This window comes from Molothrus ater, chromosome 7 (assembly GCF_012460135.2).
Source record: "Molothrus ater isolate BHLD 08-10-18 breed brown headed cowbird chromosome 7, BPBGC_Mater_1.1, whole genome shotgun sequence".
Taxonomy (NCBI): domain Eukaryota; kingdom Metazoa; phylum Chordata; class Aves; order Passeriformes; family Icteridae; genus Molothrus; species Molothrus ater.
In genome coordinates, this window is record NC_050484.2 from 1,842,708 (window position 1) to 1,855,778 (window position 13,071).

The 13,071-nt window shown below is 51.3% G+C and overlaps 1 pseudogene; it reads right to left on the reverse strand.

The window, feature by feature from the left end:
* The window catches only part of LOC118689110 (uncharacterized), a 29,383-nt pseudogene that overhangs the window by 6,480 nt on the left and 9,832 nt on the right, over window positions 1-13,071 (reverse strand).

Here is a 13,071-nt window from a genome sequence, read left to right on the forward strand (position 1 = left end):
TCCACAGCCCCCAGCAGAGGCTGAGACTCTTCCTTGTGCCCCACAGTGTTTTGACACTCAGAAATTTGGCTAAAAACCCCTTCCCAGGGAGTGGGGTGATGGGGTGCAGAGGGTGTGAGCATCACTTGTCTGGGCTGATGATTTGGCTTGGAATGGACCTTAAAACCCAACACCTTCCACTAGAACAGCATCTGGAAACATGGGGCAAAATTATCCCAAACGACCTTTTCTCCTCATCAACTATGGGAAGAAAAAAAAAGAAAAAAGAAAAAACAAAACTAAACAAAAACCCAACAAAAACTCCCTGCTGTGGTGTTTAGGGCCATTAAAAAATAAATCATGTCATTCCATCCAAACCAGCTTCGGGGGAAAACATTTTAAGACAGCAAGTCACGGCCCTGTCTGTGTGTGCATCAGATGCATTCATTCCCTGATAGCTTCCCGAGCCCCAATGTCAAGTGTTTATTTTAAAACAAGCCCCGTTGCGTGGAGGAAAATCCATCACATCCATTAGAAGCTCTTACTGAGGAGTAAATGACATCTCAGTCTGGGCTCTGGGTACCAGCAGAGCCAAAAGCACCATTTAAGAAGGTGAATTTAACAGCTGTCAGAGCATGCAGCGCACAAATTACTTCCCCCAGCCCCAAGGAATGTGTGCTTTCACATCAGTTACTGCAATTTTGGGAATCTCTAACCCTGCTCCAGGTTGTCATTTCACCACAAGAAGCGACATTTTTTCAAGCACAGGTACCAAAATCCAAATCCAGCTTTTCTGAGGGTTTGTCAGGGAGCCTGTGGTGCTGCCCTGCTGTGCCATGAGGTGCTCAGGAGCAGGAGGACACGGCTGGATTTTCCCAAGGATCTGTGCCATGTGCCGTCCTCGCTGCTGCAGAGGGTCAGGGCTGCTTCCCCCAGGCTCCAGTGCCATGGATTTAAGGATCTGTCACAGGAAATCAAAGCCTTTGACCCCTTCCTGCAACTCTAAACAAACACCAATGCTCACAAGCACCTTTGGGACCTCTTCCATGAGTTCTGAGGCTCAGCTGAGGCTCCTGTGGGTGTATGGCCTTGGAGAGGTAGATTTGGAGCCTGGAATTAGGGTACAACTTTTGGTTTTAGGCAGAAAATGGAGTATCTGTTCAAATGGTCAGGAGAGAGCCCTGCTTTGGCTTTCAGATGGGTGCATGAAGTTCCTGAAGAAAACCAAGGCCATGAAATCCTCCAAAAAGTTTGGGAGCTGTGAACTCTCTGGGTAACAGATTTTTAACAGCAAACACACCTGACTGCATGGAGAGGGAGGCAGACAATTCCATCAGCTGCTGGGAAGGCTTTTTGTGTGCTTGGGGTTTGTCTGGCATGAGCTGGGCACTCAGGAAACCCAGACCCCAAACTGCAACTGTGTCCTTGTGGGCAGCACATGGATGCATCTAAATTTCCTTTTCCATACACAGGAGTCTTTTCCAATGGCATTTATCACCCCTAATTCCCAAGGGGATTGAAATTGTCCTTCCCAATCCCACCTGTGATGCCACAAGACCCTGTGGGAGATTAAGGGATGTCACCAAGGGCAGGGGCAGGGTGGCTTGTGCAGAAAAGGATGAAAGCAAGAAATCCCTAAAAGCAGCAGGATCAGATGAGTCCCAACAATGGGATTTCTCCTGCGTGGCAGCACACACGCCCACGTGGAGCCTGGCTAAATATTGATCCTGGATTTCTTGGTCTCTGTGCACATGAAAGGCTACAAAAAAACCCCCACAAACCAGTACAAACTATTCCAGCAAACCACAAAGCAAAATATTCCCTGGAAAGAAGCCAAGCACTGAGGTGAGGATGTAAAACTCACTGATCTGGGATTTTTTTTTTAAATAATTTTTTACTCAATCCCAGCTCAGCTTAGCACCTCTGACCCCTCCATTTCTAAAAGGGGGGAAAGAAAGGTTTTTGCATTTTCAGCCAAAGTTCACATGAAAAAATAATAACTATTAAAAAAACCCCAAACAAATCCAACCCCCAAGTCCCACCCCTTGGGATGTCTGCTCTCCCCAAGGCCACCCCGTTTCCACACAAAACTGAGGAGTGCTGACAGCAGGGAGGGATGGGGAAAGGGGGGAGCCCTGAGGATTTTTCCCAGGGATCCTTGGAAACTTGGAAGTGCTGGGACCACCCAGGCACCGTTTCTGGGATGGCAAATGCACCCCCCCCTCCCCTGCAGGGTGACAGCAAAGAGAGGTCAGTGTCACCTCAGCACGGAGATCTTGGCTGGGGGAGCTGCATCCCACACAAACCTGGGAGAGCAGGGAGGACCCAAGTGCAGCTGCTCAGGACAAGGATAAATCCTCTGCTTCCTGCTCTTGGGAAGTGCACTGACAAAGGGACCTGAATCAGGCTGGGGCAGAAAGATAAAAACTGAGATCAGGAGCGATGTGAAAGTAACTCCCCGGCCCTGGGGGGATTTAAAACCCACTTGGATGTGGTGCTTGGGGACAGGAATTATTGGTGGCCTTGGCAGTGCTGGGGGAATGGAAGGACTCTGCTCTTAGAGGGCTTGTCCAGCCTTCAGGATTCTGTGATGCTTCAAGCAGACAAAAGCTGCTCCAGCAGCAGATGGATGGCTGGGAAGGACGGGAAGCAAAAGGAGAGGTCAGTCCCAGCAGGACACAGCCCCTTCTTTGTGACTCAGACATGTCCTCTTTGCTTTACATAGAAAATCACACGTTTATGTCTCATCTTTAAACCTTCCTCCCACGTGCAGTCCCAAAGCTGGGCAAAAGCTGCTCACCTAAACCACAAAAGGAAGCAAACACCACAGACTGAGGCCCTGGCAGAGGAACTGTGGCTGGAATCCCTGCAAGTGTCCCAGGCCAGGTTGGACTTTGGGGCTTGGAGGAGCCTGGGATGGTGGAAGATGTTCCCTGCCCATGGCAGGGGGTGGGATGGGGTGATCTTCAAGCACCCTGCCAACCCTTCCAGTCCATGGTTCCATGATTCCATTGTTGCCAGCATCCTGCCCGTGTTTTAAGGGAATCATTCCAGGTTTTTCAGCTGCACCTTGATGCTCTTTGTGGTCTCGGTGCCATTCCCCTCGCCTTTGTAGTCTCAGGATTTGTCTGGAGCTTGGTAAAGTGCACTCAGCCCTTTTATGATTTCCTGTCCTGTTTCGGAGCCCTGCACTGAAAGACTTTAGTTGCCTCCTAAATCTTTTTCCAGAACTCTCCTGTCATTTTAAATATGGGCCAGCATTTTGTTAGCTCCAAGACTTTGAAATAATATCAAAGTAAACCTCAAAGGAAAATAACGCAGTAAAGGGGAAGGTTGGGGCTTAATTCATATTTAAATAAAGACCCTTCACTTCAGCTTGGGTTACTGTGTAAAATGACTGGGAGCAAATGGAGCTTTTAAAGGCCTTATTCCCCCTCAGGGGTCTGTTTTAAAATGATCAGGGAGCCTACCAGGCCCAGGAATGAAATTGCCTTCCCAGGAAAACTTCCCTACCACTGGGAAGAAAAATCCTTGAAGTTCTCCAGAAGCAAGATGGACATTTTTCCTCCCTCCCCTCCCGAGCTGTGACCCAGAGCAATGTTTGGGAATGGTGGGAAGGCAGACAGGATCCCTCTCAAAGCCTTTGGAGAAGGAGACGAGGAGCTCAGGATTGATTTGCACGTCAAAACATGGATTTTTCTCTCATTTTCTTTTCATTTTCTGGGGTTAACCACACATGGTAACAGGAGACACTGCCCTTTCCCCCTCCCAAAATGCTGGTTTCCAGGAGAGAAAGGAGGAGCTGAGGGCTGATTTCCAGCAAGCCCCAGCACCTGACAGGGATTTGCCCAAGTGTCAGAATTCCAAGTGTCAGAATGCCCAGCTCAGGTACCTGCACAAGAGCAGCCCAGCCCTGGGCTCCCTCCGCTGGGCTTTATCTGGGGATCTCCTTTGACATTCCCCTCTAAGCTCCACATCCTGCTGCAGCACAGAGCAGCAGTGCTGATGGATTTCTCCTTCCACGTCCTCTCTGCCTTTATTCCTTATTTCCTACTGCAGCCCCAGGAGCAGTGGGCGGCAGGGATGGCTTTTGCTAACGCCAGCAAACTCCAGATCTGCCAAAAACCCCGAACAAAGGCTGTGAGAAAAATATTTCTGCAGGAAGCATTGGCTGAAACACGATTCATTTCTCCAAGATAAGTCATATTTCCCCCGGCCAACACTTACAAAAGGCTTCTCCTCCCTCATCCCTGCTCTGGCCTGGGTGATGGATACGGCTCCAGCATGTGCTTCCAGTTGAGGCCTGTGGAATTGCTCCATGCAAAAGCTCACTCTGGGTTCCCCTCATTGTCACCGGTGCCTTCTTCCTGCTCTGGAAGGGAACTGACCCCATTCCCAAAGGGAATTGTCCCCATTCCCGAAGGGGACTGTCCCCATTGCCGGCCTCACGCCACCACTTCCAGCATCATTGTTTTCCAGCCGGGTGTGACATCCCTGCCTGCTCGCTGTGGCTTTGTCACCAGCTCCTGCAGACAATGGGCTCCGCGGGTCGTTTGCAGTTCATCACGTCTTTGGAGCTGTCCGGGCACTTAGCTGGAAAAAAAACCAACCCCATTCCTGCTTCCCACATGGCCGGGAGAGCCATAATGGAATTTCCTAACATCCCTCACGGCAGAAGCCCTCGCTAGAGAGGGGCCCTGCCAGACTGTGGCTTGCTTTCCCAAATTAGTGATTGGGTGGGAGCTCAGCGGGAGCTGGGCCAGGGACCAGCTGGCATGGCACAGCAGCTCATGGTGGGACATGTCCATCCCAGCATCAGGCAGGGCAGCCCTGGCAGGGTGAGGGACCCAAAATGCTGGGCAGGGACCTCCCTGGCCACAGAAGAAATCGTGGAATGGTTTGGGTTGGAAGGGACCTTAGAGGTCATCCGGTGCCACCAATGCCATGGGTAGGGACACCTTCCACTGTCCCAGGCTGCTCCAAGCCACATCCAGCCTGACCTTGGACACTTCCAGGGATCCAAGGGGCAGCCACAGAGGCATTCCTGGGACGCCGCAGCAGTGCCAAAGCTGGCAGAGTCCTCCCATGGGGCTGGACATGGGGACAGGGTCAGCCACACCCAGGCCAACCTTGGCCACCCTTTGGTGGTCTCCTGGCTCCTGGTGGCATCCCAAGCCCCTCATGTGGGATTCTGTCAGCTGGGTTTTATTTCTTCTTTCTCTTTATTTGCCCTGTGGTGCAGGAAGTCAGAGGAGCTGTCTGGAGCATGAGCATGTTCCCGTGAGTTCCTGCCTGGGTCACTGTCCCTGCAGGCAGCCTCATCACCAGCAGTGACACCCAAGCATCCTGCGTGCCACCAGCACCTCTGGGGACACTGGAGCAGCTGGTGGTCCATGGGCTCCTCCTGCCATGGCCTGAGGGGCTCGTGCTTCATTTGCCAGTTGCCACCACAGAACATCCTGGTCTGAGGAGACAGAGCTGCCTGGGCAACTTGGACCAGGTAAATGCCAGCAGAGGAATTAATATCCACCAAATCTTGAGCCCCAACCTTCTCACAAAAGGGCTGAGGCGAGGTTTGTCCCTCCTGGAGTCACATCACAACAAAAAGAAAAGGAAGCAGGAGTGGGAAGGAAGAGAGAGGTGCAGAGGAAGAAGAGGATTAGGATGAAGTACAGACAAGAGGGAAGGCAAAGGCCTGCTCCTTCCAGAGCACACCTGCAGAGCTCAGGGTGGAGATGGATGGCTCCTAGAGGCCCTGAGATCCCATGGATCCACATGTCAGGTGAGCATTTCATCCCTGCTCAACTCTGCTGCTCTGCACCAGGAGTTCAGCAGTGCCTTGCTAAGCCCGTGTTTGTTAGCACTGCTCTAAAATAGAATGAAATAAAAAATCAACATCTTTGTGGCAAACACTGCAGGAGCACCATGCTGGTGAGAAGGGATTTTGTGTTGTTGGAAGCTGCTCTTTCCTGCCAGAAAGTCACAGAATCACAGCAGAGTTTAGGTGGGAAGGGACATCAAAGCTCATTGAGTTCCACCCACCTTCCATAGTGACACCTTCCACTGTCCCATGTTGCTCCAAGCCCCATCCAACCTGGCCTGGGACACTTCCAGGGATGGTGCAACCACAGCTTCCCTGGCCAGACTCCCCAACATTCCTTAAAATGTCCATCAGGGCTTAAAATGTCCAGGGCTTTCACTCCACACGCTCCACAAGGGTCTGGGATGAGCAGAGCACGAAGGCAGCAGCTCAGAGGTGAGGGGTGGCTGCAGGACACAGCCCAGCCCTGTCAGGGGTGGGATGGGCACGTCCAGCCAGCTCTGGCACAGCTCTGTGGCCTCACACTGTGACATATTTGAACAGCCAGACCCTTTCCCCTTCATCAGTGCTGGGGCTGGGCAGAGCCAAAGGTCAGGCTGGGAGCTGATGATTTCACTTCTAAACAAAACTCCTCCTCCTCCTCCTCCTGATAAATTTTCATTTAGTGCCACCAAGATGATTCCTCCCCTACTCTACAATCTCTTTAACAAGAGGGGTATTTCATTCCCCAAAACCAGCTCCTTCTTGTCCCAAGTCCCAAGATTTTGGGGAATTTTGGCTAGGATCATGCCCCATGCCTCAACTTACCAGTGCTAGAGAAATAAAGGTGGCAGAGAGGTAAAACCCCACAGTTGTCTCTTGGTCCCATTTCCTAGTTTTAATGGCTCTGCCACCTGTGTTCCCACAGGATCAGGGCCCTGTTTGAGGTGCCAGGGGCTGGAAAGTGCAAAACCAAACCCCACTGTCTGAAAGACATGTGCTTTCTTTGCTTTGGAGAAAAAACAAGGGGAAAAGAGCAGGAGATGCAGCCGGCTTCCAGACTGCCTGCACTCCTTCATGCCCCAGAATAGAGCAACCCAAACTGCCCAGGACAGAGTGCAAAGCATCACCTGTGCTTCTCCTTATCCTGGACCCTTTTGTTTCTGTGGATTTCTCTGAGACCACCAAAAAGTTCAGCCCTGACATTGTTTGTTCTGGTCCTGAAATCTCTTACAGAACTTTTCCAGCAGTGGTTCTCAGGGCTCTGCCCTCCTCCTTCCAGAGAGGTTTCAGAGCTCAGCTGGTGTGGGGAAAGAATTTGGTGATTTAGATAACCTCAGAACTGTTTGTTAAGAGATTTGGCTGCTCAAATCCAGCCAGGGGGTGTTTTCTGAGCTGTGAGGTTCATGTTCAGGTTCAGCTTGGACAGGGCTTGGAGCACCCTGGGATGGTGGAAGGTGTCCCTGCCCATGGCAGGGGTGGAATGAGATGGGATTCGAGGTCCCTTCCAAGCCACCCCCAGCCGTTCTGTGATGTTCCTGCATCACCTTGGCCAGGGAACACGCTGCTGCTTTGTCTCTGCTTTCCCAGCCCTCCTGAATTGCTGTCAAGGAAACTTTTCCCCCCTCACTGGGTCATCCCCAGCTCCCCCTCCCAGCCCAGCCTGAAGGACAGTGCCTGGGGGCTGGTGCCATCGTGTGGATACAGCTGCAACCAAGAGGAGGAGGAGGAGGAGGAGGAGAAGGCAGAACGCTGGGAAAAGGACAAACCTGGCATTGTCCAAGTCTGGATCTAAACCAGGTTCCCTCCCAGAGATACCAGTGGGTTTAGGTGCTGCTTCCTCCAGCAGTTGAATAGATAAATAAATCAGCAGAAGGATGCACCACCTGCCCCACTTGCACCCTACAGCATCTCCTGGTGCCACAGCAGATCCCAGAGGGAATTTTCCCTAAGGAAAGCAGCAGTGATTGAGATTTAGATCCCTGCCAAAGGCCCAGAAGCTGAAACCACTGTACCTTACTCTGCTTTCCTGCTGGAAACAGGGCTGGAGCACAAGCCCTGCCTGTGTCATCCCCTCCAGGATCTCCAGGACTGTCTGGTGAAGCAGCACACACACACTCCTGGGCCTGCAGGAGAATCAGGCAGTGGATTTTGGCCCCTGGCAGAGGGTGTGCTCTGCACTCTGGGCTCGCATCCTGCCCTGGAAGTCACAGAGTCCCCAGCCTCCAGCTCTTGCAAAACTGAGGAGCAATCCCAGCCCAGGATAAAAATAAAGGGTCCACAGGGCCCTGCCACTCTGGGGTCAGCTGACACAGTGGATGTGCATCCAGGCTCCTTCTTGTCATTTTTCCACTGCTTTTTACAGCCTGGAGCTGAAGCGGAGCCAAATGACAAGCAGGGGGGAGAACGGATCAGGAGCCTGGGGTTTCCTTTGGGTGGTCAAAATCCCAAACCAAGCCCTGCTGGCTGGGATGTTCCCATTATCCTGCAGAGTGGAGCCCTGAACTCCACTGAGCTCCTTCCCAATCCCCATGGGCTGTGATGGAGAGCAGCCTGCTCCCACTCCTTGGGACACATGGATGTGGGGATGAGCCTGGTCCCACAGGGAGGGCAGGGATTCCCTGAGGGCCCTGTCCAGGCCCTGCCCAGCCTCCCTCCCACCCCTGCACTCTCCAGCCCTGTCATGTTCTTGGCTCTCCCCCCAAATTCCCGCTGCCAAGGGCCAGGGAATTTTCCCCCAAATTCCCACTACCAGGTGGCCAGGGCTCAGCCACCAGCCCTCAGTGGCTCTGTGCTGGCTCTCACTGGGCTGCAGCACCTGCAGGTGCAGGTGGGATCCCCCTGGATCTCCAGGGATCCATCAGAGCATCTCCAGCACATCAGGGCATTCCCAGCAATCTGCTGCCCCATCCCAGCCAGGTTTAGCAGCACCTGCATCCAAAATCCATGAAGGACCCAGCCCCACAGTGCTGTTTCAGATTAAATGGTTCCTTCTCATTGTTATTTGGGAAATGTAGGAATTTTTCCCATCTGTCTTTGACCTATAAAAAGAACATCCCTCAGAACCGAGAGGTTTTTGCCAGCGAGGACGTGTTTTCATTTCTGGCCTTTAAGCACATTTCATGGCTTGCCAAGACTTTTTAGGAGGCTAAAACTCAAGGCCTCAGCTCAGCAGAGTGCTTCCAGCACGTGCCAGAGAGGATTTAGGTGTACACTTGTGTCTGAGCACATGTTACAGGCTGCTGGACGGAGAGGTTTGCCCAAATTGGTGCCAAAAATCATCTTCATTAACTCCTCAACTCTCTGATTCTCTCCTTGGCTTTGTTCACCTGCAGGTGAAATTTGGTTTGCAGATGTGCAGCTCCTGGATTGCAGGGAGCAGCTCTTTATTTGGTGAATGCTTCGTGGGGATTCGGGAAGATGTGAAAAGCCTGGGGCAAGAAGAGGTGGGTGATGCTTTCTTGAAAGCAGGATTTTAAAATCACAGCAACTGCAGAAATTTCATGGAGTGTTTAACAACAGCAAAATCGGGAAGAAAAACTAAGAAGGCATATTTGAAGTGCCTCTAAGTGAAAATTCTGATTTAAAAAGAAATTTTACGATATAAACCACTGTTCAAGTGAAATATTTAACTTCAAGCTGACTGAAATACCTCTTTAAAAATAATGTCTCTTCTTTCTCTCCTTTATTTCTTTTTTTCAGTTTTGGTTTGCCAGAACCATCATTTCATCATTTTTCCATCATTTCATTTTTCAGCCCAAATCTTTATTTAAAGTTTTTGGAGCTTTGCTGCTAGGAAAGTCAAGGCTTGTGTATCTAAGTACACCCTGAGAACTGAAAACAGAGCTGGATAAATGAAGAGGGAACACAAAATTCCAACTCTCAAGTTTGTCTTTAAGAACTTGCCAGTCATCCAGGAGGAATTCAAGATACCACAGCTATCAAAAGACACGGGATCTGTGCTCTGCTTCCAGGAAAGACACATTTCATCATCACAAGGAAATACACCAGATGACAACCAGCCCCCTCCAAGCTTCCAGCATTCCTACCTGCACTGCTAAATCCCAAAATCCAGCCTTTCCTGCAGTGTGCCTTTTATCTCAGCAGCACTGCCCTCAAATGCAGATTCCAGAGGAAAGGCAATGCTGGATTTCATGGGAATTAAACCCAAAGCTTTTAGCTCGGCAAGGCAAGGGTCAAACAAATTTATTTGGTGAACCTCCCCTGTCAGATCTGTCTCATTCCCTCTCTCCTGCCCCATCCCTGGAAGTGCTCAAGGCCAGGTTGGATGAGGCTTGGAGCAACCTGGACCAGTGGAAGGTGTCCCTGAGCTGTAAGGTCCCTTCCATCCCAAACCATTTGGGATTCATGGAGCTCCCATCAACAAAGCAACCAGAGGTCTTCCACCACCCACACTGCTCTTACAGAACAAGGTGACCAACAGAGGGGGGGGAAAATGCTCAAAATCACTTTTTTTTTTCTTTTTTTTCTTTTCTTTTTGCTCCTTATAACGTTCGTTTAATCCTGAAAGCAACTAAAACCACAGAGGTTTTAAATGGGGAGTTGAAAGCAGCAGCGGGGTGGGGTCGCCGGGGTATTTTTTTTTTTTTTCTCCCTGCTGTCAAACGGTGAAACCATCCCTGTTATTTAACATGTCAAAAGCCTGTGAACCAAACAAAACAAAGCCCAAACTTCCCGACCGCAGCGACACATTGATGGACACCAGGAAAAGGGCTGCAAGCACAAAACAAACAAACCTCCCCGAGAAGGGCTCCGCCGAACTGAAGGGGAAAAGAGGTTACGAGGCATTTGTGGGAAATGCAGCCAAGAGAGGGAAGGATAAAAGAGACCAAGAATAAAAAATAAAGAGGAGGAAAGGGCAGAGGGAGAAGGGGCTGGGACAGGGCTGTGCCAGTCAGGAGGGATTTGGCCGGATGATGGTTTTACTGCACTGAAATGTGGAAGATGCTTTGATTAATTCTAGGAGCCCACCCCAAAGTCATCCTGCAACTCCCAGCGCGCTAATTACGGAGGGGAGGCGGGCAGTGACTCATGCTGGAAACTTCCCAACTTCCAAAGGGGGAAAATGGGAAAGAAAAAAAAAAGAGGAATCTCAGTTCTCAAGCGAACATGAAGGTCCCTGGACCCTCAGACCCGTGCTGGGACAAAGGCTGGGGACAGCGTGGTGGCAGCGAGGTGGCCTTGGATGGGGTGGTCCCCAGGAGGGCTGGCAGAGGAGATGTCCCCAAGGAGGATGGGGAGGATGGGGGTGACAGCTGTGGGTGCCTCTCCAGGGCTCCTTGTGCCACCGCTGGAGGCAGGGATCTGCCATCCCAGCAGAGATGCCCAGCGGGAATGCGCCCAAAAAGCTGCTGCCAGCTGGTGCAAGAGTGGGGCAGGATCACTCCGTGTCCCTCCACCAGCACCTGAACCAGCTGAAGGGTCTGCGATGGAGCCCCCCAGCTCTGGGGTGCCTCAGATCAAGGTTTGCTGGATCACGGAGGGGAAAACAGAGCCAGAGCCCCAATGAGGAGGCTCAGGTGAGCCCTGAGACTCAGGGGGTGCTCAGCCAGGGGGAGGCACAAGCACGGAGGTGTTTGCTCAGCCAGGGGGAGGCACAAGCACGGAGGTGTTTGCTCAGCCAGGATCAGCTCCAGGAGAACCTCTTGGGATGACAGTGGAGAGACTGAGGGGGGTCCTTCCTTGCCTGATGTTTATTGTCCCATCTCAGCTCCGCTCCCATCCTCTCGTTTTCAGCTCTCTGGGCAGCTGACAGCAGCAGGAACTGAGGCCAGAGCAGCAGATTAAGAACATCTTCCTTCTCCAGGCTCGTGGCCCCACGCTGGAGTTGGCTCAGCCCAGGAACCAAACCAGCCCTGAGGATGTCACGGGCTGGGGACAGAGCTGGGGACAGCAGGGCTCATGCCCTGGAGCCAATTGTAACTACATTTTTCTAGTTTCTCTCTTTACGGAGAGAAGAGAATTAGGTTATTTTCATTTTATTTATTTCTTTCTATTTTTTAAATTTATTTCTATTTTTTTTTTTAAAGAAAGGAAGGCGCAGGGTGTGACCCCCATCTCCAGCACCCTGGCTCAGCCTGGGGTGTGTCACACAGGCTCACATCTCTCTGGCCCCGAGCAGGAACCCCTCTGTGCCCTTCAGATGGCATCAGGGGTGAATAAAGAGCCACTTCCCTGCACACCCAGCTCCTCTCAGCCTCCCACGGGCTCCATAACCACTAGAGGGGAGTGGAAGGTAACGAGTTGAGGAGTTGGTTGTGTCCTCCTGGGTTGGGGAGGTTCCCTAGCTCTGGGTGCCACACCCCAAAATTCACAGCATCCACCCACGTGAGGAGGTTTTCCCCATCACCCCAGGGCACCAGCAGGATGCTGGAGCAACCTTCAGCACGGAGTGGGGTGTGGAAATTGTTGTGGGCACCACAGAGCTCACTGGGGTCCATCCTGGCTCCCTCAGGGTCTCCATGGTCCCTCCTCAGAGGGGACATAAAGCCACTGGGTCAGCCAAGAGCTCCTCTGACCATGGGATTCACCAAGCCAGGTTTGGCCCACTGTGCTCCCTCAGGCAGAGCTTGGCCTCCTTGTCCTGTCGGCATCACAGAAATAAATCAATAAAAGGGTTCAGATGAACCCTCAATAAAAGGCTTGTGCTGATCAGAGGAAATTTCCATCTCCATTTTCCATGGAGAAAAGGCTGAATTTTTATTTCCCCCCCCCCCCTTCAGTCTGGAAGCCTTTGAGGTGCTTTTTATTTCTGCTCTCCAAATAATTCAGGGTGTGCCTCAGTGTGTCCAAGCCAGCCCAAGCGCAAGTCACCAGGAAATGCTGGGGATGGTGGAGATGTACATTATGTGCAGGGAATTTAGTGCCAGGGACACCAGGGATTTTTCTGCTTTTGCCATTGGGGAAACCTACATTTTACATTTTACATTTCACATTTTACATTTGACATTTTACTGCCCTGACTTCCCAGCCCACAGTGAGGCCATTACTAAAGATCTACAATATTAAGATTTAAACCAAATTTAACAGTTCCCTTTGCAGAAATGTGCTGGGGAGGCAGAGTTATCCCATTCATTTGATATTTTTGTGGAAATGGGAAACCTGGGGGCTTCTCCCAGGAGTATATTTTTTTGTCCACTAGGGAACAGGTCAATATTTTGCTTGTGTCCACCCCTCCCAACCCTTCCCATGCAACAGGGAAAGGGGAAAAAAACCAAAAAACCTCCAAACCTCTGAGCACCATAAAGATTTTATTATAAACAAACCCCTGG